The sequence below is a fragment of the Protopterus annectens genome, chromosome 6.part0 (genome assembly GCF_019279795.1).
Source record: "Protopterus annectens isolate FY-2018-M chromosome 6.part0, PAN1.0, whole genome shotgun sequence".
Classification (NCBI taxonomy): domain Eukaryota; kingdom Metazoa; phylum Chordata; order Ceratodontiformes; family Protopteridae; genus Protopterus; species Protopterus annectens.
The window spans coordinates 354,879,009-354,902,043 of record NC_056737.1 but is presented as its reverse complement, the minus strand read 5'-3'; positions in this window follow the sequence as shown (position 1 = coordinate 354,902,043).

The following is a 23,035-nucleotide window of genomic DNA, read 5'->3' as shown; positions in this document are numbered from 1 at the left end:
TAAATTGTCTTGTGTGAAATGTATTACAATGAAATGAGAGTGTTCTATTAGTTGTGTCTTATACTGCATTGCACTGTAGAGTGAATGTTTTTTACTCGTGTCTTATACTCCTAAACTTGCATTTTTCCTTCCACAGCTTGGACTGTAGAGTTACTAGATTGTTTATATAGAGTCTCCTACACTGCCTACTTCTGCATTGTACTTTAGCCATATCAGCTGCTTTTCTATTACTACATCTTGAACCTACTGTCACAACTATTTCTACACTCCACCTACATTCTATCCTTGTCTTTCCCTACTTACTGTATGACTATTGACAGTCCTCCTCCTCTGACTATTGCCTAACTTTCTGCCTTATCCTTTTATCTCTTTACTCGAAGCTCTTAAATAACCTAACCCAGTATTTCTCTCTCTCTTTTCTTTACAGTAATCCACTCCAGATGCTCCCTCCCTGCCAATATAATTAAAAGAACTACCTCCTGCTTAACCCAGAAGATTCCCTGAACCTGCCTGCTAGCTGGGGTCACCTTGCACACTGCTACTGTGAGGACTCCCCAATACAATTATTGTGAATGTATGTAGCCAAAGGAAACTACCTATAGACTAGCTAATTAAACTACTTCCTAATACCCAGGTTGTGCTTGTCTGTCCTCCCGAGTGTGTCTTTAGCAGCCTGCTGCAGACCGCTTGCTCTTCTCCCCCCTCCAGTCTCTAAACCCTGATTATAACATGACTCCCCATTAATATTCTAAAACGTGCATGCTGATTGGCCAGCTTGCACATTGTAAATCGACTTAAACTAATGGAAAAAGGTCCGGTCACCCAGACTTTTTCCATTAGTATAAGTCTTTTTTAAAACACTGTCTCGCTATGTTAAAGGAGTTTAACATAGCGACACAGGTTTTAAAAAAGCAACGGAGATGTCCCTTGCTTTTTTTAAAGCTGTCTCGCCATGTTAAACTCCTTTAACATAGCGACACAGTGTGTAAAAAGCAACGGAGATCTTGCTTTCTCCGTTGCTTTTTTCAAAACTGTCTCGTTATGTTAAATGGGTTTAACATAGCGAGACAGCTTTAAAATAAGAAACGTAGATTCTCCGTTGCTTTTTTTAAAGCTGTCTCGCTATGTTAAACCCATTTAACATAGCGAAACAGTAAAAAGCAACAGAGAAGATCTCCGTTGCTTTTGCCCACAGCTCTGATGTACTGCATAGGCTTACGCATGCGCAGTACATCAGAACTGCCGCGGATAGCAGACAGCGGCAGAAGGGCAGCAAGGAGGCATTATACAATGCCATTATTTAAGAAAAGTAATTATTATTTTTCTTAAATAATGTCATTGTATAATAGCAATAACCCACTTCTGGGTGTGGGTAATGCTGGATTTACCCACGGTTGGCTTTGTTTGGTCCCTCGGGCTTCGCCCACGGGACCAAACCATGCCAACCGTGGGTAAATCCAGCATTACCCACACCCAGGCGTGGGTTATTGCTATAATAATCATTTTACTTCAAACAAAGTCTTATTTAACACTTCTGCTTGCTATCCTTTCTTATGCCACTAGGTGGAAGCACCTACCAACACAATAGCTAGTAGTACTACACTATTCTCCTGAGGTTTAGTTCCTAAAGCTAGCTAAACTCTTTTTCTAATTCATACTCTCTATCTCCTTAACTGTTATACAGCCTCTCCCCCCCTTGCTAAAACACGGACATATTTCCAGCCTGTTAGCAAAGCTTTTCCCCTTAACAGTTTTTCATTACATTACCCACTTACCATAGTATTGTACTACAGCTGCTGACACTTTTTCTGATACTTTTTCTGCTGCACCCTCTTCACTTGCTGTATCCCACTCCATTCACCCTACAGGCTCACTCTGCTCCCCTCCCTGCCCCCAAATTTCACCCGCCCCCATGCTCTTATACTTATTGCAGAAATACACACACCCACCTCATACAACTACCAATCAGATCTCCCTCAGGTTTTTTTAGACCACTCCGACTCCTACACCACACCATCCTACTATCATACTTTCTCCTCCCTAACTCTCACCCTCTTCCAACTCATTCATTAACAAAACCCTATATGTACCAACCTCTTGTACACAGCCACCTACTAAACCTACCTCTACCCCCTCTCACTTCCACCACACCTACTTTTTCCCCCTTTCCTCAATCAAACTCCATTCTATACTCTTTCCTATATATGATCTCCCACTATGTATACCTTAATGCTCACCAGCCTTCTACTACTTCAACTAATCTTCTTACATCATCTTGCTGTACCCCATGCACCATTAACCTCCTTCCATAAACACCCCACCAACCCACTCCCAAATGATCAACCTAACTCAAAAAATGACTTCATCATCTCTTCCTCTTTCCTACCCTTAAATATTCTAGTCCCTAAAATAAAAATACCCCTTCCTACACCCTAACTCCAAAAAACAAGACAAAGCCTATTAGATACTACCCATTCATACCAAAATCTAAAAGTTTCCCCAGCACTATACTTATAGCAGGTGATATTCATCCAAACCCAGGTCCAAACCCAAACCTTACCTCTAGTCCAAACATCCCTCCCACCTCAGCTCCTCTAACTACTTCCCTAAAACAAATCTTCTATTCTATCAATACCAGAAGCATTCTCAACAAACTTAGTCAGTTCCATGCTTGGATAGCAAAGCATACCCCTGATGTCATTGCGGTAATAGAAACCTGGCTTAAACCACACAACCTAGATAAAGATATCCTCCCCACTGGCTATAACATGATTCGCCTAGACCAAATGAACAAAAAGGGTGGGGGGGTTGCCATAGTCTATTCTAGTAATCTCACTATTTCTCTCATCACAAACCCAAAGCCATCTTTCTCCCCAGCAGAAATACTGGCAGTTAACCTTAAACTAAACAACTACACTACAGTCACTATAGTAGCCACCTACATTCCACCAGATGATAATATTCCAGTACTGGAAAACATTCTCTCCTATTTTTCCCTGAATATCCCAAATTAAACAATCCTTCTTGGTGACACGAACATCAATTGGCTAACCCTTAATAACCCTGGGTCTATGCACAATATTAATCTATATGGATTTACCCAGATAATTACTAAGCCAACACACTCTAACAATGCCCACACTACAAATACCCTCAAAGATTGGCTACTTGTCTCAGCTCCATCCAAATATCACAATCCTGAAACTCTTCCTGATTCCCTGAGTGTCCAGTCACCTATAAAAGTGCTAAGATATACTAGTCACCTCCCAAAACCACACACATTTTTTTACCAGGCATAATCTCTCCAGTTTTAACCCAGAAACTTTTAGCACTCTAATATCTAGAGTTAACTGGGACTTCCTCACTCAGCATCCTTTAGATGAGGCTGTCATTTCTTTCAACTCTACTTTTCTGGATATTGGTAACTCACTAGCCCCACCTCGTAAAATCAGGAAAAAAGCTAAACTATCTCCTTGGCTAACAAAAAACACAAGAACTCTCATGAAGTCTAGAGATAAGTCCTGGAAAAAATGGGTTCAAACAAAAAAATCCCTGATCTACAAAGATACAAAGAACAAAGAAACCTGGTCAAAAGACTAATCAACAAAGACAAAAAAGAATTCTACTATTACCCCCCCTTCAACACTAAAATCAGACCCAAAAAAATTCTGGCACACAATCAATCAAATGCTCCATCCGGGAAACCATACTTCACCCAACCCTACCCCAGAAAAGACACCAGTAGACACAGCAAACACCTTCAACACTTACTTTGTTGAATCAATATCCAATCAGTTTAACTCAAATAGCTCCAACACAAAGAACCCCACAAACCCAGCTTTCTCTTCTACAACTCCTTCTAAAATCTTTTCTTTCAAACCCATCCCCACAACCCACATCCATACCTTACTCTGCAAACTTAAACCCTGCTTTGTATCTGCAGATAACATCCCAGCCTAGTTTCTCCAGTCAGCTGCCCACTCACTTGCCTATCCTATCTCTATCCTCATAAACCAACCCATCTTAGAATCTAAAGTACCTTCCATCTGGAAACACTTCTATAGCATACCTATCCACAAAGGAGATATCTCCACTGAAATCTCTAACTTTAGGTCTATTGCCATCCTCTCCCCTCTATCTAAAGTTCTTGAAAAGTGCATTCATACTCAAGTCATGGATCATCTCTCACAGGAAAGCCTACTTACACCTACTCAACATGTTTTTTGACCAAAGCATAGTACCTATATAGCACTCCTATCCTTTCTTAATACTATTTCCTTGGCCAGAGATGACCATAAACTTATCTCCTGTCTCTTCCTTGACCTCTCTAAGGCCATCGATACTGTCTCTCACTCTCTACTACTAAACAAACTATCCAACCTCAATTTCTCTCTGGATGCAGTGGCATGGTTTAAATGCTATCTCAGAGATAAATTCCAGTCTGTAAAATGGGATACTGCTCTATCAACTCCATGACAAATACAAATGGGAGTCCCTCAAGGATCCATTTTAGGGCCATTACTTTTCAACATCTTCACAATCTTGTCTATACCTCCTGCCCACACTCCTCTATTATACAATATGCTGATGACTCTACAGTTATAACTATAACTAACTCTCACTCAGAACTCTGAACAGCTACCCAGTCATCATTTAACTCAGTAGAAATATGGCTCTCCAACAACCAACTCATCCTAAACCCTAAAAAAATGAAACTCCTACTCTTCCTCCCTAAAACAGCTAACCACATCAAGACCTCCTTCACTACAGAGTCACTCAATAAGACACCAATTGTAGTCGAATCAAGCTCAAAACTCCTTGGTATTACAATCGATGATCAACTAAAATTTGATCTCCACATAAATAATTGTATCAGGAAAACCCACCTTAAGCTTAGTCTACTATATAGACATAACACATTTCTTACTGAGGACGCCAGAATAGCCCTCACTCATGCCTATCTTCTTCCCTGTTTAACATATTGCTCTCAAATTTTATTAACCTTAACTCCTCTCTCCTTGCTAGACTTCAGACAACTTATCACAAAGTAGCTAGATTTGCAACCCAACAACCCTACAGATGTCACCACTGTCTCTCACTAAGATACTTAAACTGGCTTGAAATGCCCCAACTCCTCCTTCTCTCTCAGTGCCAAACCATACCCTCAATCCTATATCAGCCATGTTTCTGTCCAGCCTTACACTCTATCATCTCCCACTATGCTCCTTCAAGAAACTTCCGTAGCTCTTCCCACGACCTTCTAAAAATCTACAAGCCCAAATCTAAAGCAGGACAAAATGTATAAGGCTACCACCTCTCTATTGAATGGTACAAACTTCCCCTCGAGATTCGAACACAGGCACACCCCAAACAGTTTAAGCTAACACTAAAGGAATATTTCAATAAGAAATGGATCTGCCAATGCTCAGGCCCTCCTTGAACACTTTCCATTCTCAACTTTTCCTCAATCTATGTACTTCTCTCTGTAATAATCACATAACTACTAGTCTGATTTGATAAAAAAAAACACCTGATTTTTGTACTTTATATTCCTTTCTGCTTAACTAATATATGTACAACCAATTGTTATCTGTATAAGATTTAGCTGTATTCGACTTGTATAAAATCTATACTAATGTATTTAATGTTATACTTGTATGTGCTGGAGCTTTTCTCCCCTGGCCTCTGCTGATAAAGGGCCTCGGCTCAGTCAGACATTCCCAGTCAATAAATGTAAAATAAAATAAAATAAATTCACCAATTTAGCAAATCTTCATTCACTTTTGGAAACAAGATCATTGCCTTTGTTATATATCACCTTACTGATGTTCTCTTCATTCATACTATGGAAGAGATATTCAGAATAACATAAAGCATTGCACAACACCATTTCTAGAAAGAGAGTTTGGTGCATTATGTGGGAGTAATTCAACTCCCTTATGTTAAAATAGGTTTATATATCAAAGGTCTTTCAGTCAATATTTGCTCACATAAGCTTCGTAATAGTAATTCACTGTAACAACTTTCTTTCAACAGTCCCACTAATTCTTTTACTGTTTTTCCATTGTCATCCATATTCAGTCTAGATAACCCGATTACCTGATTTTGCATTCTTTTTCACACAGAAGGATGAAAACTTTAAATGTGCAAGTAATTATAAGTAAAAAGTGGCTTCTTGTTTATCTTTGAAGAAAATATTTTTGAATCAACATCATATTAAATTAACAAATGTAAAAAATAAAGCAAAAATGTGTCCAAAAGTTATATGAAGTTATATGAAAATGACAGGGCTCAGTACTGGAATTAGCATCCTCCATAGAAAGTTCAAAACCTTCTTGACTTCCCTTCCACATAAAAAGATCATTATTAATGTAATGAACATAAAACAAAGCATTTTCAGAAACTTTTACCTTTTATATAAAGTTACATTCTCGATTGCCTAACAGACAATTTGCAAAAGATGGTGCTAACATTGCCCTTATCATGCCATGAGGAAATTACTGATAACAACTTTAATCAAAGATTAAAGAACAAGGATTGTTGTTACTAAATCTGTCAAAGTATGAACTATATTAATTTATGTGTCTGGAAAAGAATATTGTGCATTTGTATACTTTGTGTATTATGCATAAAGGAACAATATCAAATGTTTCAAAAATAAATTCTCTGAGATTTGATTTACTCAAAGAATTAGAGAATTTACCCCCAAATTCCATGACTTTCTAATATACAAATACATTTTATACATAACGACCTTCAGTTTACTACCCACAAACATACCCAATAAATCTTTGTGCATTTGGAATACTGAATAAAACACCCCTCTATCTTAGCATTTTACCTTCATGAAATGAGAAGACCATATAAAAAGAGATCCCGCTAACAATAAATTAATCAGGAAATCAATAGATTTGCTTGCTATGTTAATTTTATTCTGAGTAATCTTTTTGTAACTAGTTGAATCATTCAGAATTGACTTCACGGCAGATACATAATCACAGCACAACTAAGTCCCACCTATAGTGGCTTTAATTAGTCTCTGTGATCTGTCACCCTTCAATAGTTTCAGGTTTTTGTCTTTCATCTAAATGTAAATTGTAATATTAGAAGGATGGAATATATTGCAAATAGCTTGTAAATGTCTGTGGACAAGCATTCTCAAGGACAGTTCATGTTGGTTTCAAAGGATGATTTTAATCACTTCTTTTATGTACTGTAGATCCCATCAAGTTACTATTAACAGAGATATTTCCTAAAATATAGGCTAAGTTAGGTTTAAAATCAGGAATGTGAGTGTCTGCTATACCACCTGTGACTCAATGGGTGACAAGAAACGTGGTACAAAGGATTAGTCCAAATAAAATCACTCTAGCTAGCAGATCTAGGAGACTTTCTCTTTCTCTGATGCCCTCTTTGTGGGAGGAATAAAAACACCTCATTGAAGTTTAAAGTAGTTTATTTAGTTAAGTAGATAAATGGACACATGTTCTTACTCTAATGAAATATATCAGAACAAAGCAAATGCTGAATAAAAGACATTTCATGTATAAACCTGTTTTAAGAGAAGGCCATACCTGTTCAACTTTATGTTAATTCTAACAGACACCAATTTAATTTGACAATGTGTTCAACACATAGTACTGATGCCAGGAACATTAGGGCAGTGATATCTAATGGCTGGAACTATGTTCTAGGCAGTGATGCGTGTAGGGAGATTTTCTAGAATTATAAATGAGAAAAGTTGCACTTAAAAACAGCATATAGAGATGAGAAATATTTTCTGTTACATTAAATATATTAAATACAATACTGTCAGTTACAAATAAACATCTTAATATTGATTTGCAATCGCTACCTATTGCAGGACATTACACTTGCAAAAGTAGATTTGTAATTTATATAACCATGTATTCAGGTGTGCTTTTTTTGTATATTGCTGAAACAAATAAGAAACTAAGTAAAAGAATCTAAGAACTCCTGTATGCAATAAGCATTATAATACACAGTTTGGCAACTCTTCTGAGGTGATATTCATGTCTGCTAAAAGCTTGCACCCAAGTCAACCATCCCCTTTGCCCCATCCTCTGTATACTACTGTGTTTTTAATAAAGTCCATTTAACAGTCTCACAGCTGAATTTAGCATTCCTAATTTCCATTTCCACTATGAAACACTGACTTCAAATATGCCAGAAATTTGAAAAGGCGAAAACTATTTTTTCTTGGTTTTTGCCCCCCCCCCCATCCCCCCCCCGTCTATGTGTCAACATATGTGTATATATATATATATATATATATATATATATATATATATATATATACTGACTTCATGATAACAACAAATTGAAGAAAGTTGAAATATCCATAAATAAAAATTAGAAATCACACTGGTAAGGATTTCTTATAGGGAAAAACATTCAGCATTATGCAATTTGTCTTTTTTTCTGTGGATTACTGACACTTGAGGACTTTCTCCTCAAGCTTTTATGTAGGGAAGTCCTATTGTTCACTCCCAACTTGTGTACTTCTCAACTGTGACACATTGTTTACTGCCTTGTCATATTGTATCCTTGCTGTGGCTGATTGCTTACTGCTATGTTAAATTGTGCCCTTGCTGTGATAGTATCTTTAAAATTTCTGCATTACTTCTGCTTTTCTAGAGTACATTTATTACAGTGGCATCTGAGCCAGCCTGCTCTTGTTACATTTAGCACTGTGTTTTGGTATACCTGCCTGTTGTGCCTGACATCTCTTATACCATTCTGCTAAATGTGTTATCTTCCTAATATAATATTGTGACATTTTGCCCAGTGCATTAGCCACATGTAAAGTGTTGGAGATAGTTGTACTACTACTAAATGATATTATATTGATCACCAAATTGTAATATTCCTGTCTGCTGCTGAAGCACTTATATACTGTTACTTTACTGATCATCTGTTGGTTTATTGCGCTGCAGCAATATTACCTGTTGTTCAGTTGATCCTTATAATGTTACATTGCACTTTACTGCATTGGGCTGTAATGTTTTGTAATGTACTGAATTTTATTGAGTGGTACTATATTGTATAGCATTATAATGTACTTTTTCTGCTTTCTTAGATTCATAGGTAATTACCGTGTATATGGTTCAGTTTAAGTGACTAGTTTAGAGTCACACAGTAAGCAAATGGAGGCTGAAGGAATCAAACCCAGTTTACATACATAGTAACAGCAGTAAAGTAACATTAAAGGTATAACTACATTATATGGTATAGTGACACAGCATAACACAGATGTAAGATAATATACATACAAATATTTACAAGATTGTTTAAAATGCAGTAGAATCACAAGTGTAGAATTCCCAATACAAGTGTTACAGGTGATTTAAATGGTCCATCCAAAAGAATGGACATAGTATTTACAAATATTGAAGGAAATGTTTGCATTGAAGAGAGCAGAAATTGTAGAATACAAAGAGCTGCAATGGAAGAGCTAATAGCAGAAGTAGGTGTTAGATATACAGAAGGGAATGCATAATTCAGATGAGGAAGCAGTGGGTATAAATTTATAGTTGGAGAGTTTAGGAGATTAAGCAGCCAATGTTTTCTGAGACAAATGTAGCAGTATAACCATGGAAGTTAGGTGACATGGCCTGTATTCTGACACATGCACTTAATATTGTTCAGTTAGGCATTGTTTGAACGGATGCCCAAACTGTTTGTAGTCTCTGATTTTAGTAAGGTCAAGTGGCAAATATTGCTCTAGTTTAGGGATAGGAACAGAGAAGCTGTGGTCTGTGGAATGAAGTTTAGTGGATGGAGATATGAAAGTTGGGCTATTAGTACTGGCTTCTTAGGTTCTAGTGTGATTAGGATGTAATTAGTCTCATAGTTAGGGGAAATGGTGTGTCTTGTCATAGGAGTTTGAAGGAAAAGGAGTCAAGAAGGAGGTTGGCTATGCCGTGAATGGGAAAGCCATTTTACCTTTTCCAATGAGTTGCAGTGATGGTCATGCAGAAGGCGCTGGTAATGAAATGACAGATTTTATTAGAAAGATTTTAAAGATACTCCCCCTTTCTACCCATTCTTTCACTAATTTCCTTAAGTAGATTTATTTGTACATGGTACAGAATCTCCATTCTGGCACATTGAAATGAAAATCCCTCTTTTTTGTGTATAGCATAGATATAAAATTGAGTGATATATAATGTTGTTTGAAGTTATTGTCTTTTTCTATCTACGAGTTTAATGTAAAACTATTATGTTTTCATATTTTATCTTTATTACTAGTAAATGTATGCATTAGAACTCTGACTAATATATTTGCAGTCTTCTTCAACTGTTTCTAGTGTTATTTCTGGAAAGGGACTTAGGACCAGTACAGCCACCTGGTTAACAAATATATAAATAGATAGACAGTTAAATGAAATATTGCTGCTCAACAATTATAATCCTTGGATATTCAGTGATCAAACCCAGAGTTTTAGTGGCCAAAATCTTGCTCAGTGGGAACCATGAAATAATCCAACAGTGATATTTTATTATCTTTCAAATATAATGTATGCACTGTGCTTTCCCTGATGTGATCATAAAAATGGAATTCTGAAGCCTGAAATGCATTTTATCTGTTTGACCATACATACCATTCTTTCTATGCCTGCTTTCTAGTTACTTTAGCTCCAGATGGACAGTGAGATATGATCATTTTTGTTTTTAAGTAGTATTCCTCTGATGCAAAAATATTGTTAATCAAGTACTGCACAAAGCATTTTAATAGGATTTTTTGGTTATATCTTCTTGTTACTTCACCCTGCAATTCTTAGCTCACTTTCTGATATGCAAAATCAGTGTTACATATGTTCCTGTAGAAGCTGCATACAACTGCATGTCCCTGTTTTTACTTTGAAATGTTAAATGCAATGTATAAAATATCATTTACAGCAAGTTGAATACGCGTATTACTCTTGATCCCCATCAATCCACAGCTAAAAGAAACATTTTTGAAGCATATTTGGCTGCAATCATGCAACCTTCATTACATTGAGCTACTGTCACAAGTCGATGATCCTGTAACCTGTAAAGATCTTCACAGGAATAATGTATTTCTGAGGCTGAGAACTCATGGAATGCTCTTCTATGTTTCAGTGTTTTTGGCTTGTGGTTTATCACTATTCCATGCAGATGCCAGACCATTATATAAATAAAACTAGTAAGTGCATGTCAGCTTATACTCATCTGAGTATATCAAACCTGAATAAAAAGAGTTCTCAGCATGTTTTGTTCACTTCATTGTGAAGATATATGACCACACTATATAAATGTGTTCCCGAAATAAAGACCATATTTGTACACTAATACCCATAATTCACAGCTATGTGCAAAGCATAAACTAAATTTCCAAATGAGTAACACCAGTGTCACTTATCCAACTGTCACTGAATTTAGTATACTCAGTTTTGCTCTTCTTATACTTCCTTGATACTATAATTCTAATCAATACATATAACGTAAATTTACTATTTCCTTACATATTTTGCAACTTTGTTTAAACCTGTTGTGTGCAATGTCCAAATGTGTTTATCTAAATGTTCTATTTTTCAAAAATATTCTTCAGTCATGCATGCCTAGGGTAAATAATTTGACATGACCACAATGTGACCTAGGACATAGCTATAAAGGTTCAGCCTGACAGGCTCTGTTACATGGTTATCAAAATGAAAAATAAAATAAAATATAATAAAAAATAAAATGCTGCTTTGACCTAGAATGGGAATACTTGATTTGGAGCTTTGTTAAGCTAGCATAGGTGCATAGGTTCCTAGGTATATACTAGGCTAATGATCACTAGGGCCTTTATCTGCCTAGCAGTACAATCCATCCCAAATGCGTCCCAATATATCATGGGTGGTAAGAAGGGGTATGTTAGTTATGAAGTCTGTAGAGATTATGTGAGTTGGAGAAGTGTGTTAGATTAGGCATTATTGTTTGTCTTTGTCTGTCAGACACATGGGAGCCAGACCTGGGTGAATTTCCAGTTTCCCCTCCATTGGTCAAGGTTATTCTTACATAGGATTAGCAATATACTCTGCTTCACATGGATAGGGAGTCTGTTCCAGATCAGGGGAATCCTCTGAGACATGTATCTGTCTTGCTAACAGGTCTTATTTATGTCGCAAGCAAAATTTCAATCTTTGGATCTAGTGTTTCTGATGCTGTTCATTTTATGGATGTGCAAAAGGTCCATCAGAGCTGGATCTTGGGATGCCCTTATGCCAGACATCGATGACCTCTCAGTAACCTGCAGGAGACAGAGTATAGAGCTAGGGGGTTAAGGTCATCCATATAGACAATGTGTTTATACCCTGTATTCTCCTGGTAAAGAACCCTTGTGGGCATCTCAAGTGTTGCATGTGCCCAGTCAGGTACATTACTGGAATGGGCATTATACTTAATGATGGGTCTGATAAGGGCCAAATAAAGTGGCACTATGACTTCCTTGGACCTGGATGCCATTCTCTTACTTATAAGGTGGATGACATGGAATAATTTTCTTACTACCTTGGCCACATGTTGGTCAAAGGCCAGAATACTATCTACATATGTTCCTAGATCCCTGACTACTGGGTCAACTCTAAGGGGTGTCTTATCAACCTAGTAATTAGCTCACATGACAGTTTTCTCATAAGGCACTATAATGCATTTATTGCACTGCATTTTAGTGCATAGATGAACCAAAGTATGTAAAGTCTGATAGGATGGGCACGTTTGCCTGCAGGAGATGCACAGCGTGCCCATTCATTTTTGGTGGGGACAGTATAAACACCCTATCAGAGGTTTCTCTATTGATACACACGTCTATGCTGACTGTCACACTGCAAATTTAGTATACTTTAGTTTCTGCACGAAGTGTCCTGCCTATTATACAGGTAAAATGAATTGATTATTGAAGGACAGAATTTTAGAACATATGAGAGATATCAGTAACCAAAAAGAAAGCAATGCATTAGCAATGCATGTGATGCAAGAAGGGAACACACACACTTTTAAGTTCCTGGTTCTCCATATTGTCCATAGAAGTAAAAGAGGTGGAAATATTACTAACAATACTGAAGCTTTGGAACAAGAATGGATTATTAAGTTCCAAGCAGACAGACCACCTGGCCTAAACTCCAAGGTTTCTTTAAAACCATTTCTTAGAAACAGAGCCTTGAAGCACTGAAACAGAGCCTTGAAGCACTGATGTACTAGTTATTTAGTATTTTTAATACTTTTTTATATAGCTTTTAATATTGTAACTAGAAAATTTTAGAAATGTACCCCACATTCTATACAGCCTCTATGTGTTTTTTATATGTGTTTTATATATATATATATATATATATATATATATATATATATATATATATATATATATATTTTTTTTTTATACCTTAAGTATTATTATTTGGTGTATTAATTTTAACATGGAATTGATTGGTTGACACCACGATGCATCACTATTTAAATGAAGTTTTAACTGCTATAATTTGTCTGATGAAGCAGAGAGGACTCTGCAAAAGTGCTCACATTTTTTTCTAAATGAAGAGTTACGTGCCATGTGTATCCAGCAAGTTTTATTTTACTTATTGCATTTATCTGCATTAAACTCTCTCGAAAGATGTCTTGCCATGGTGAGAATCTATAACAGCTCCCAATTTGCAGTTGTCTGTGAACTCAGTTGGCCAAAGGCCTGACACTCACATTTACCTCTAAGAAGCAGATGCCAAAGAGGAGCAATCCCATCATGGAGCCCTGAAGTACTTTGATGGTGATCAGTCTCTTAGTGGAGGTGGTACCACCAATATTGACTTCCTGGGTCATCTGTGTAAGCCAGCTTGTATCCAGTGAGTTTTGTAGGGATTTCTGCCCAGTTTGTTGAGTTTGCAAACTATGCATGAATGGATCATTGTACTGAACACCTTAGCCAGGTCCAGGTAGGTAGTATGCACCATTTCTCCCTCATCCATTGCCTTGGTGATCTTTTCAAAGATGTACTCCAGGTTTAGTAGGCATAACCTTCCCTTGACAAAGCCAAACTGGGTTGTGTCCAGTATCTGAAAGTCACCTATGACTTTGTTGATCATTTCCATGATGATTCATTCCATGGCTTTGCATATTAGACAAGTTAGACTAATAGGTCTGTAGTTTCGATGGACAATTAATGGTTCACCTGTGTAAAGTGGGATAACTGTTGCAGTCCTCCATTCTCTTGTCACAAAGCCTGTTTTGAGGCTATAGTTGAAAAGTGACTCAGCTGGTCTTGATAGGTCATATTTCAATTTATTTAAGAGGCATCTCAGGATATTGTCAGGACTCAGGGAGGCTGTGTTTTTGGCCTTTGCATGTGCCACCAGGACCTGCTTCCTGTTAACAGTTGGGGGATGATTATGGTACTAAGAATTATATGGGGAGTGGCAAGGGGAGTGGAGGGAGAAGTTTGAGATGAATTTGTCAGCCAGGAAATTTGCTATTTCACTCTGCTCTGTGAAGCTGCACCATTGACCACCAGTTTTGACACACTGATGTGTGCTGCCTTTGAGGTTTTGGACATAGCTGTAGAAGGCATTGTGGTTGTCTTTAGCCTGTGAGGCTATATTGACTTTGTAATTAGCCTTGTTGGACTTAAAGTAAACAGTAAATTATGTGGGTTAATTAATTAGAGAGCTCCTATCATTGTGGGAGTTACTCTTCCTGTTTTTAGCCATGACTTTTTTCCTTTTGTTATACACACACTATTAAGTTTAGGGTTCCACCAATGTGGTTTGCTTTTAGAGTTTGTTTTGGGCTTATTTCTATTAGGTAAAGCAGCCTCTGTACATCCATTCATAGCTTTATGGTATGACCTGTCCAGTAAGGATGTGATACGTGGAGGGGGGGGGGGTGCAGTGCTCTCCCATATTGGTGAGTACCAGGTCCAGTATTATTGAACCACTGGTGTGTGTGCACATTATATGATCAAAGGTATTTATGTTAATAAAGTCCAAGAATTATTGTGTCTGCAAGTATAAGGCAGTGTATGTTTCCAGTGTACAGAGGGGTAGTTTAAGTCTCACATAAATAGGGTATTTGGTTTACTAGAGAGTGTCTCAAGTAGGTCTGGATATGAGCTATGGCATACTATGGGCATCAAGGGTGACCTAGAGCCTCCTAAGATATAGTAGAAGACTTTGACTATGGTGATTTGCATATGGATAAATTACAGGCCGTCATCCTTTTTAACCAACATAGAGTTATGCTTGTTTCTAATGTAGATTGAGACTCCTCCAGCTTTTGTCAATGTCTGTGCAGCTGATGGTCTAAATGTGTGGAAGGCACTGAAGCCTTGCACTGCCAGAGTAGTTTCTGGGGATTTAAACCTTGTCTCAGTAATGCTACAGCATAGATGTCTATATTCTCCAGACTGAGGCTAGCTTGTAAGGTATACAATTTCTTGTTTAGACTCCTAGCAATGACCAATAACACCTTAACATTTTTGGGGGGTTTATTTGATTTGATCAATTTGTCAATATTCAGAAGCCTAGGGGAAACAGGTGCAGACAATCCTTTGCAAAGCTATGTGGTTTTCTAACCATGCCCTCTCATGCTGACAAATACTGAATCACCCTTGAATGGCATCAGAACCTAAGTCAGTTATTGAAGTCACTCATATTTTGTTCATACTGTGGCATCACATTTGTTGAAGGTAGAATATTGCTCAATCAAGGCACGTGCCTCTCTGTGACAGATATGCAGAAATATCAACAACGTCTCTCTTCATATAGTCCAGGGAAGTATGTCTCAAGTCATTAACACCCATGTGGACTATGACAGAATCATACTGGTACCTGTGGTGTAGTGACTTAGCAGATCCTGGCTCCAGATAAGCAACTAACCATTATCATCTTCTTGTTCAGTCTGGTGAGTGGGGCATCTGTGTGTCATACATTGCAGTCTTGTATGAAAAGAGTCCTGGGTAAGGTGTTGTTTTTTATTATGGGATTTGTTCTTAGGCTCCACTGTGTGTAGACATATGTGTGGTGTTTGGTGTTGCTTTTGGTAAGGGATTTAGATATTGCTGAGGATAGGCATTGCTGTTTATAGGTTTAGGAGGTCTTTAAGGTTTGTGAGGATTGCTTTTTAGTACCTCAGCATAGGTTGGTCTATATGTTTGGTGGACACTATGTATGGTGGAAGCAGTGTGTGTGTGTTCTTGACAACCTTCTTTGTAAGCTCAATTTTTTTCCTCCAGTGAAATTGTGCAGTTGCTTCTCTCACATACTTTGTTTTTTTTCTTTAAGGATTAAATGTTTGTGAACATGAGACAATTGATACATTGTCTCAGTATGTCAATATCTACCAAGCTGGCTTTAGATTCATTTCAAAATTGCATATTCATGTTGTTCATAGCTGTTTAGGGGAAGGCTACCATAGGTTATGGACTGGGTTATACAGACATCTCTGTGCATGGTCTCTGGGCTTTGGTACTACCCTAGGTTAGATTGTGCTAAGATTTTATAGTAGTGCTGTTTAATGTACTTGAAACAATTTGTAGCAAGGGACTTTTACTCAAGTGCAATACTTATTTGCTGTATGGGCACTTAGTGTTATGGACATATGGAAAATAATGGGTGGGACATTACTTAAATCAGTTACATAACTGACAACAACAATGAAAGAGGAGAAGGAGGTACTTTGGAAGTTAGATTACCATAAAGAGTGGAAGCCAGCGACAGAACCTTTTAAGACCACAGCAACAGAAGGGTGGTAGAGTTGGGGAAAAAATCAAACTGGAGCTCCAGTCCTATGGTTAGAATTTCAGAAACGTTTAGCTTAATGCCTGAGTGGGGGTGGGGCAGACTAAAAAAAGAAAAAAAACATGAAAAACGGTAACACGTTAAACAGAAAGGCAACTTTAAGTAGGTATACACAACTATACAAAGTACTGATGCATAAATCCCTGGAACAAATTTCACAATACTGCTACTACTGCAATCCTACCAAAGACTAAAGCACTAGACCAGTGGAATACAGCTTTAAGCAGGCATATACAGCTATAAAAAGTACTGAAGCACAAATCCTGCAGTAGAATTCACAATGCTGCCACTACTGCAATCCTACCACAGACTAATGAAACAGACTATGCAGAAATATCCTTGTACTACTGTCATAAATGACTGTCTGTCTTTCGCCTTTTTCCCGGTAAGGAGTCACCACAGCGGAACTCCGGTCTGCTAATCATTGGCAGTAGATTTTTACGAAATGCCGAGGTGCCAGCTCAAAGCCCAACCTTCAACGAAGGCACGCCCATTTACGCATGCATGCCTTTTGAATGCTACCCAACCGCACGGAGGACATGCAGACTCCACACAGCAGGCACTGCCAAGCCAAGCCTAGAATCAAACGGGAGAACCTTTTGCTGTGAGGTAACAACGCTACCAGCAAGAGGTTCTCCCGTTCATTTCTTGGCTTGGCTTGGGAATGCCTTCTGTGGTAATTCTACTTTTGGAAATAGAAGTGCAGTATAATGTATAAACAATGCATAAATCTTGCAGTAATATAAAATCATCACACAAATGCAAATGAAGCTACAAGGCTAAGGTGCCAGAACAAAATAAAAAAGTGCAAACCTTTTTTTGGACTAAAACATTGACAAAAAGCAGAGAAATATACAAATTATCACTGCACATCACTAAAAGTGCAACTTGATATATTTGAACAGAATTTAAATAAAAGCTTTTTTCTTCCCTTTTGATAAAATGAGTGCATCTCACACTTCTCAGAGTCTTGAAGAAGACCCTAGGTGGATGGTAACTTAATGGTAATATCTACACCTAAGATTTGTAGGGTTCAGTCCTGATCTACGATTACTATCTGGTTGGAAGTTTTGCACTTTATATGGCTATGTGTACATGAGTAAGACAATTTCTCCATGTACTCTGGATAAATCTCTCCTTGTAAAACATGCTGATTAATTAATTGATTGATTGACTGATTGGTTACCCTGAGTTATATAGCATTTATACTTGGACATATGGCCTGAATGATGAATAGAAACAATCTAAGCAAGTCAAATTTTCTTACACAATAAATACAATCAACTAATAATTAGGGAATCAGTACAATATATTACCACTCCATAAAAGTCAATATATTATAAAACACTGGAAATATTTTCAGATAAAAATACTCCACAGTAGGTTCAGTGACTCATGCCATACAGAACAATGTTTGGATCATCTATAGTATAGTGGTGTCCTGTAGAGTTCTACAAGCAGCAGAGAGCAAAAGAGTGACTTTTTCCTGATTTAAGTATTTTTTTCTGGCTTTTTGATTATTTACTGCTTAGCGACTGCATTTTCGCCTGTTTATACAGCTCAGCATTCTATTTAAACTGTTTTTGTGTTGATTAACTGTTTTGCACTTTTAAAAAAGTTATTTGTTGTTTAATTTTACCTGTAGGCTAACACACTCAAGTGCGCTAGCCGTTTAAAAGCATTTACTGTCTGTTTTTCCTCTGTTTTCTGCAAAAAAAAAAACAAAAAAAAAAATCTTGTTTTCCCGCCTTACTGAACTAGAATAGTCCAGTCTTCAGAGTTTGCTGATCTCTGGGCTTTGGCTTGGTTCCTGTGCTATTCCATATCGTTATTTGGATAAAGGGAAGCTTCTTTGTTCACCAGTGGGAGTGGGGAGCACTGAGCAGCCTATTTGTCCATAGAGCAGTGGTTCCAGCCAGAAACTTGTAGTCTATTGGCCATTTTGGGTCAATTCCTAGCTCTTTTCAACCCCCTGCTATAAAGCCCACTTTAGCGCACTTTTGCGTGATTTAGCACGGAGTTGCCCATAGAGCAGCATCGGGCAGCGCCGGTTAAACAAGGTTAAACTATTTCTGGCTCCGTAAAGTCTGCTTTTCAATTTTTCCCATAGAACTTCTCTACTTGCAATCTAAACAGTCTATTCTCTATCTCAAAAGCTCAGCACTTGCTCCTAAAGCATTTTTATATAGGTAAAGCTCAGCACTTGCTCCTAAAGCATTTTTATATAGGTAAAGTACTTGTATACTAAACAAAGTACTACATTAGCCTAGAATCCCCTTGAGTACCCATTTCCCTATAGGTCCCTTCTGACTCAGTTACACAGCAAACTTTATCACTTTTTCTAGCATGTCGAAGGGTCAGTTGCTAGCGTCCTCTCCTGTTCAGCTGGTAAACCTGGGCATCTTGAGGCAATGCTACAATTGCCTCATGTACACAGACAACCCACTCCTTCTCCCACAAAACACAAATACATGTGAGAGATGCAACTATATAGCCAAACTGGAGGCTGAGCTCTCTCAACTCAGGACTGGCAAGACCAGACAGGAGGAGAAGGAAACCACGCACACCACAAACCCAGTTTCACATAGAACTATCACAACTGCAAAACAAACACATAAACACACAAAGACATACTCGGAGGCACTGATCAAAAATCTACCAAAACTACAGAGGCCTCCAAAGCAGACACCCAAGCAACTGCCACCTCAAGACATAAGACATGCAACACATAGTTCTCAAAGTCAGTGTGCTAAACAGTCACAGCCCTTAAGGCCAAACACAATGCCAGACACACTTGTTATAGGTGACTCCATTGTCAGACACACTGACGTCCCACTCACCAGACTGAGCAAGGAAAAGATCACAGTAAGCTGCCTGTCAGGCGCTAGAATCCGCCACATAACACAAGCACTCAGGTCACTCCACAGCAAGTACAAGTATGACTCAGTCATTGTCCATGCCGGTGTGAACGACCTGAGACGTACCTCCCTGGACTACATGAAAAGAGACATAGAGGAGCTCTCAGATTATGTAGCCCAGGCCGGTATGACCCTGACCCTGAGCAGTATCCTACCCTCACCAAGAATGATGCCACAATACAGAGACAAAATGATCAGCTTTAATAATTGGCTTAATTACTGGTGTCATTCTAAGGGGATCCAATGTCTGTCTGCCTGGGATGACATGCTTGACAAGCCACGCTGCTTCGCAAGGGACGGCTTGCACCTGTCACCCCTGGGCTTCCGGATATTGGCAAAGGCTCTTGCCACTCCCATAGTGCCTTTTTTAGGCAAGGCTCAAATGATAAACCTACCGCCCTAGAAAACAAAAATGGAGAAAAACTAAGGGTAATACTGCTCAATGCCAAAAGTCTAAACCTCAAGATGCACGCCCTCGAAGTCCTCCTCAGTATGGAGAACATCGATGTCTGTGCTGTGACTGAAACCTGGTTCAAGGCTCCTGAGAGCACCCCAGCACTATCAGGTTATACCTCATATCATGCGTTCCAGCCCCAAAATCCGGACCGAACCACAAAAGGAGGGGGAGTATCCATATTCATAAAGGATACCCACACCTCCAGGTTAGTGGCAATGCACAAAGCATCGAAGACCATCCAGGTGCAATTAACCATAGGTAAAACTGCCCTACAGTTTGTAACATGCTACAGATCACCTTCTCAAACTCAGGAAACCCACACAGCCTTCCTGAAGACACTGGAGAGTATGAATGTCTCTCCAAACACCATCATATTGGGTGACTTCAACTACCCAAACATAGACTGGGAACATTACTCAAGCCCCAACACCCTAGCCCAAAGGTTCCCTGAGTTCATAAACTCAAATGCTATGGAACAACTAGTCACCATTCCCACAAGAGGAGAAAATATACTAGACCTGATCATCACAAACATGGGAACAAAATGCTCCACACCGGAAGTATATCCCTCATTGGTGAGATCAGACCATAAATTAATCTCACTGGAGATCCACATCCCGCCCCCACCCCCAGCAAAAGACCACAGTGAAGAACTTCTCAAAAGCAAACTTCACACTTCTTAAGACTGGAGTGGTATCCTTCAAGGCCCCCGAGCCAGTGGAAACCACAACCCACGCTGCTGAAACCCTTACAAATGCCTTCTACGAGCACCTCCAGGAATGTATGGATCAAGCAATCCCTAATAAAATCAAGACCCTTTCCATCAAAGGCAGGCGCCCGGTCTGGTGGACTCCAGCCATAAACAAACTCTACAACAAGAGGAGAAAGCTACTACATGACAGAGCAAAATCCCTAAAAGGGAAGGCATCGCTGATCAATACTAGCAAAAAACTACGATCACTCATAAAATCATCCAAGGCCAACTTTGAGAGAAAACTCACTAATGACACAAAAGACAATCATAAAGCCTTCTTTAGCTATGATAGAAACCTGGGTGGAAACTCCCAGATATGCTCAGAATTAGTCCAAAATGATAAAAAAATCACTGAACCCACAGACATTGCCAACATACTGGCAGACAGGTTCAGTGCAAATTTCTCCCCTCCCTCCCCCCAAAAAGGAGAAATATCTATCCCACCAGAGTCTAGCCTCCCAAACATCTCAGATGCCCAGGTGAGAGCTGCTCTCTCTAAAGCAAAAAACACAGCATCAGTGGGACCGGACGGTGTCCCTGGCTGTGTGCTACATGAACTCAATGAGGAACTAAACCCACACATAAGACTGCTGTTTAATCTTAGCCTTACTACAGGATACATACCCAAAGAATGGCGTATGGCAACTGTGGTCCCACTCCACAAAGGCGGTGCTTCTACGGACCCTGGAAATTACTGCCCCATAAGCTTGACGAGCCTTGTCTGCAAAGCTATGGAGAGGATCATAATGGAACTCATAAATAAAGACATTGGGGACCTACAGACACTGGATCCTACCCAATTTGGCTTTGCCAAGGGCAGATCCTGCCTCTTGAACTTGGTCGACTTTTTCGAAACAGTCACTAAGGCCATTGATGAGGGTAAGGCAGTTCACACAGCCTACCTTGACCTAGCAAAAGCGTTCGACACAATACCCCACTCGGGCATCATATAAAAGCTCACCAGCTTAGATGTAAACCCATATGTCACAAGATGGGTTGCAAACTGGCTCAAGGACAGAACACACAGGGTTAGCGTTGCTGGTGCCATGTCAGACTCTAAGCCGGTCACGAGCAGTGTCCCACAGGGCTCAGTCCTGGGCCCCCTCTTGTTCGGCATTTATTTTTCTGAAGTGCAGGCAAACATAGGGGGATTGTGGCTGACAAAATTTGCAGATGACTGCAAACTGGGCACCATAATTGACACTCCATCAGACACAGACATCCTCCAGAAAGGTCTCATAGAAATGGATAACTGGTGCCAGAGCCATGGCCTTAAGCTAAATGCCAAAAAATGTATAGTCATACCCTTTGGGAAAAACAAGGTAACCCCTAATTACCACATAGGTGGTAATCCATTAAACACGGAAGGAGTTATCAGGGACCTGGGGACCCAAGTTGACAGTAACCTCTCTTTTGACAGTCACATTGCCAAAGTGGTTAGGAAGACCTTCTACATTGCCCACCTGATCATGAAGGGATTCACATCCAGATCAGGAGAGGTCATTGTACCCCTGTACTCTTCACTTATCAGACCAATGATTGAGTACAACGCCCCATTCGAATGTACCTTACCCGACACCTGCAGCAGTTGGAAAGACCCCAAAAGTTCCTCACCAAAAGGATAAAGGGGCTCAAACATATGTCATACGATGCCCGACTGAAGTAACTCCAGCTCTATTCAGTCGCATACCGTCTGCTCAGAGGTGATCTGTGCCTGACATACAAGGCCATGTCCAACCCGGAATTAATGGACATGCTCCACCTCAAAAAATCCAAATCCACCAGAGCCACGAGAGCAAGAGACTTAAACCTCAACACGGATATAAATAGGATGTGCTGGAGGGACAGATTCATCACCCAGAGACTCCCTACACTATGGAACAGTATCCCAGTCCATGTGAGGCAGAGCCCCTCACTGACTCTGTTCAAGAGAAATCTTGGCGAGTGGATGGGAGATCGTAGGTTTACCCCGGGAATCATCTCTGTATCACTGCTGGACAGAGGCACAGCAAACTAATGGGTATAGTATTCTCATCCTAAGGGGTGGTGAAAGCCACACACACTCTTGCTAGGCTTATAAATGCCCTAGGGC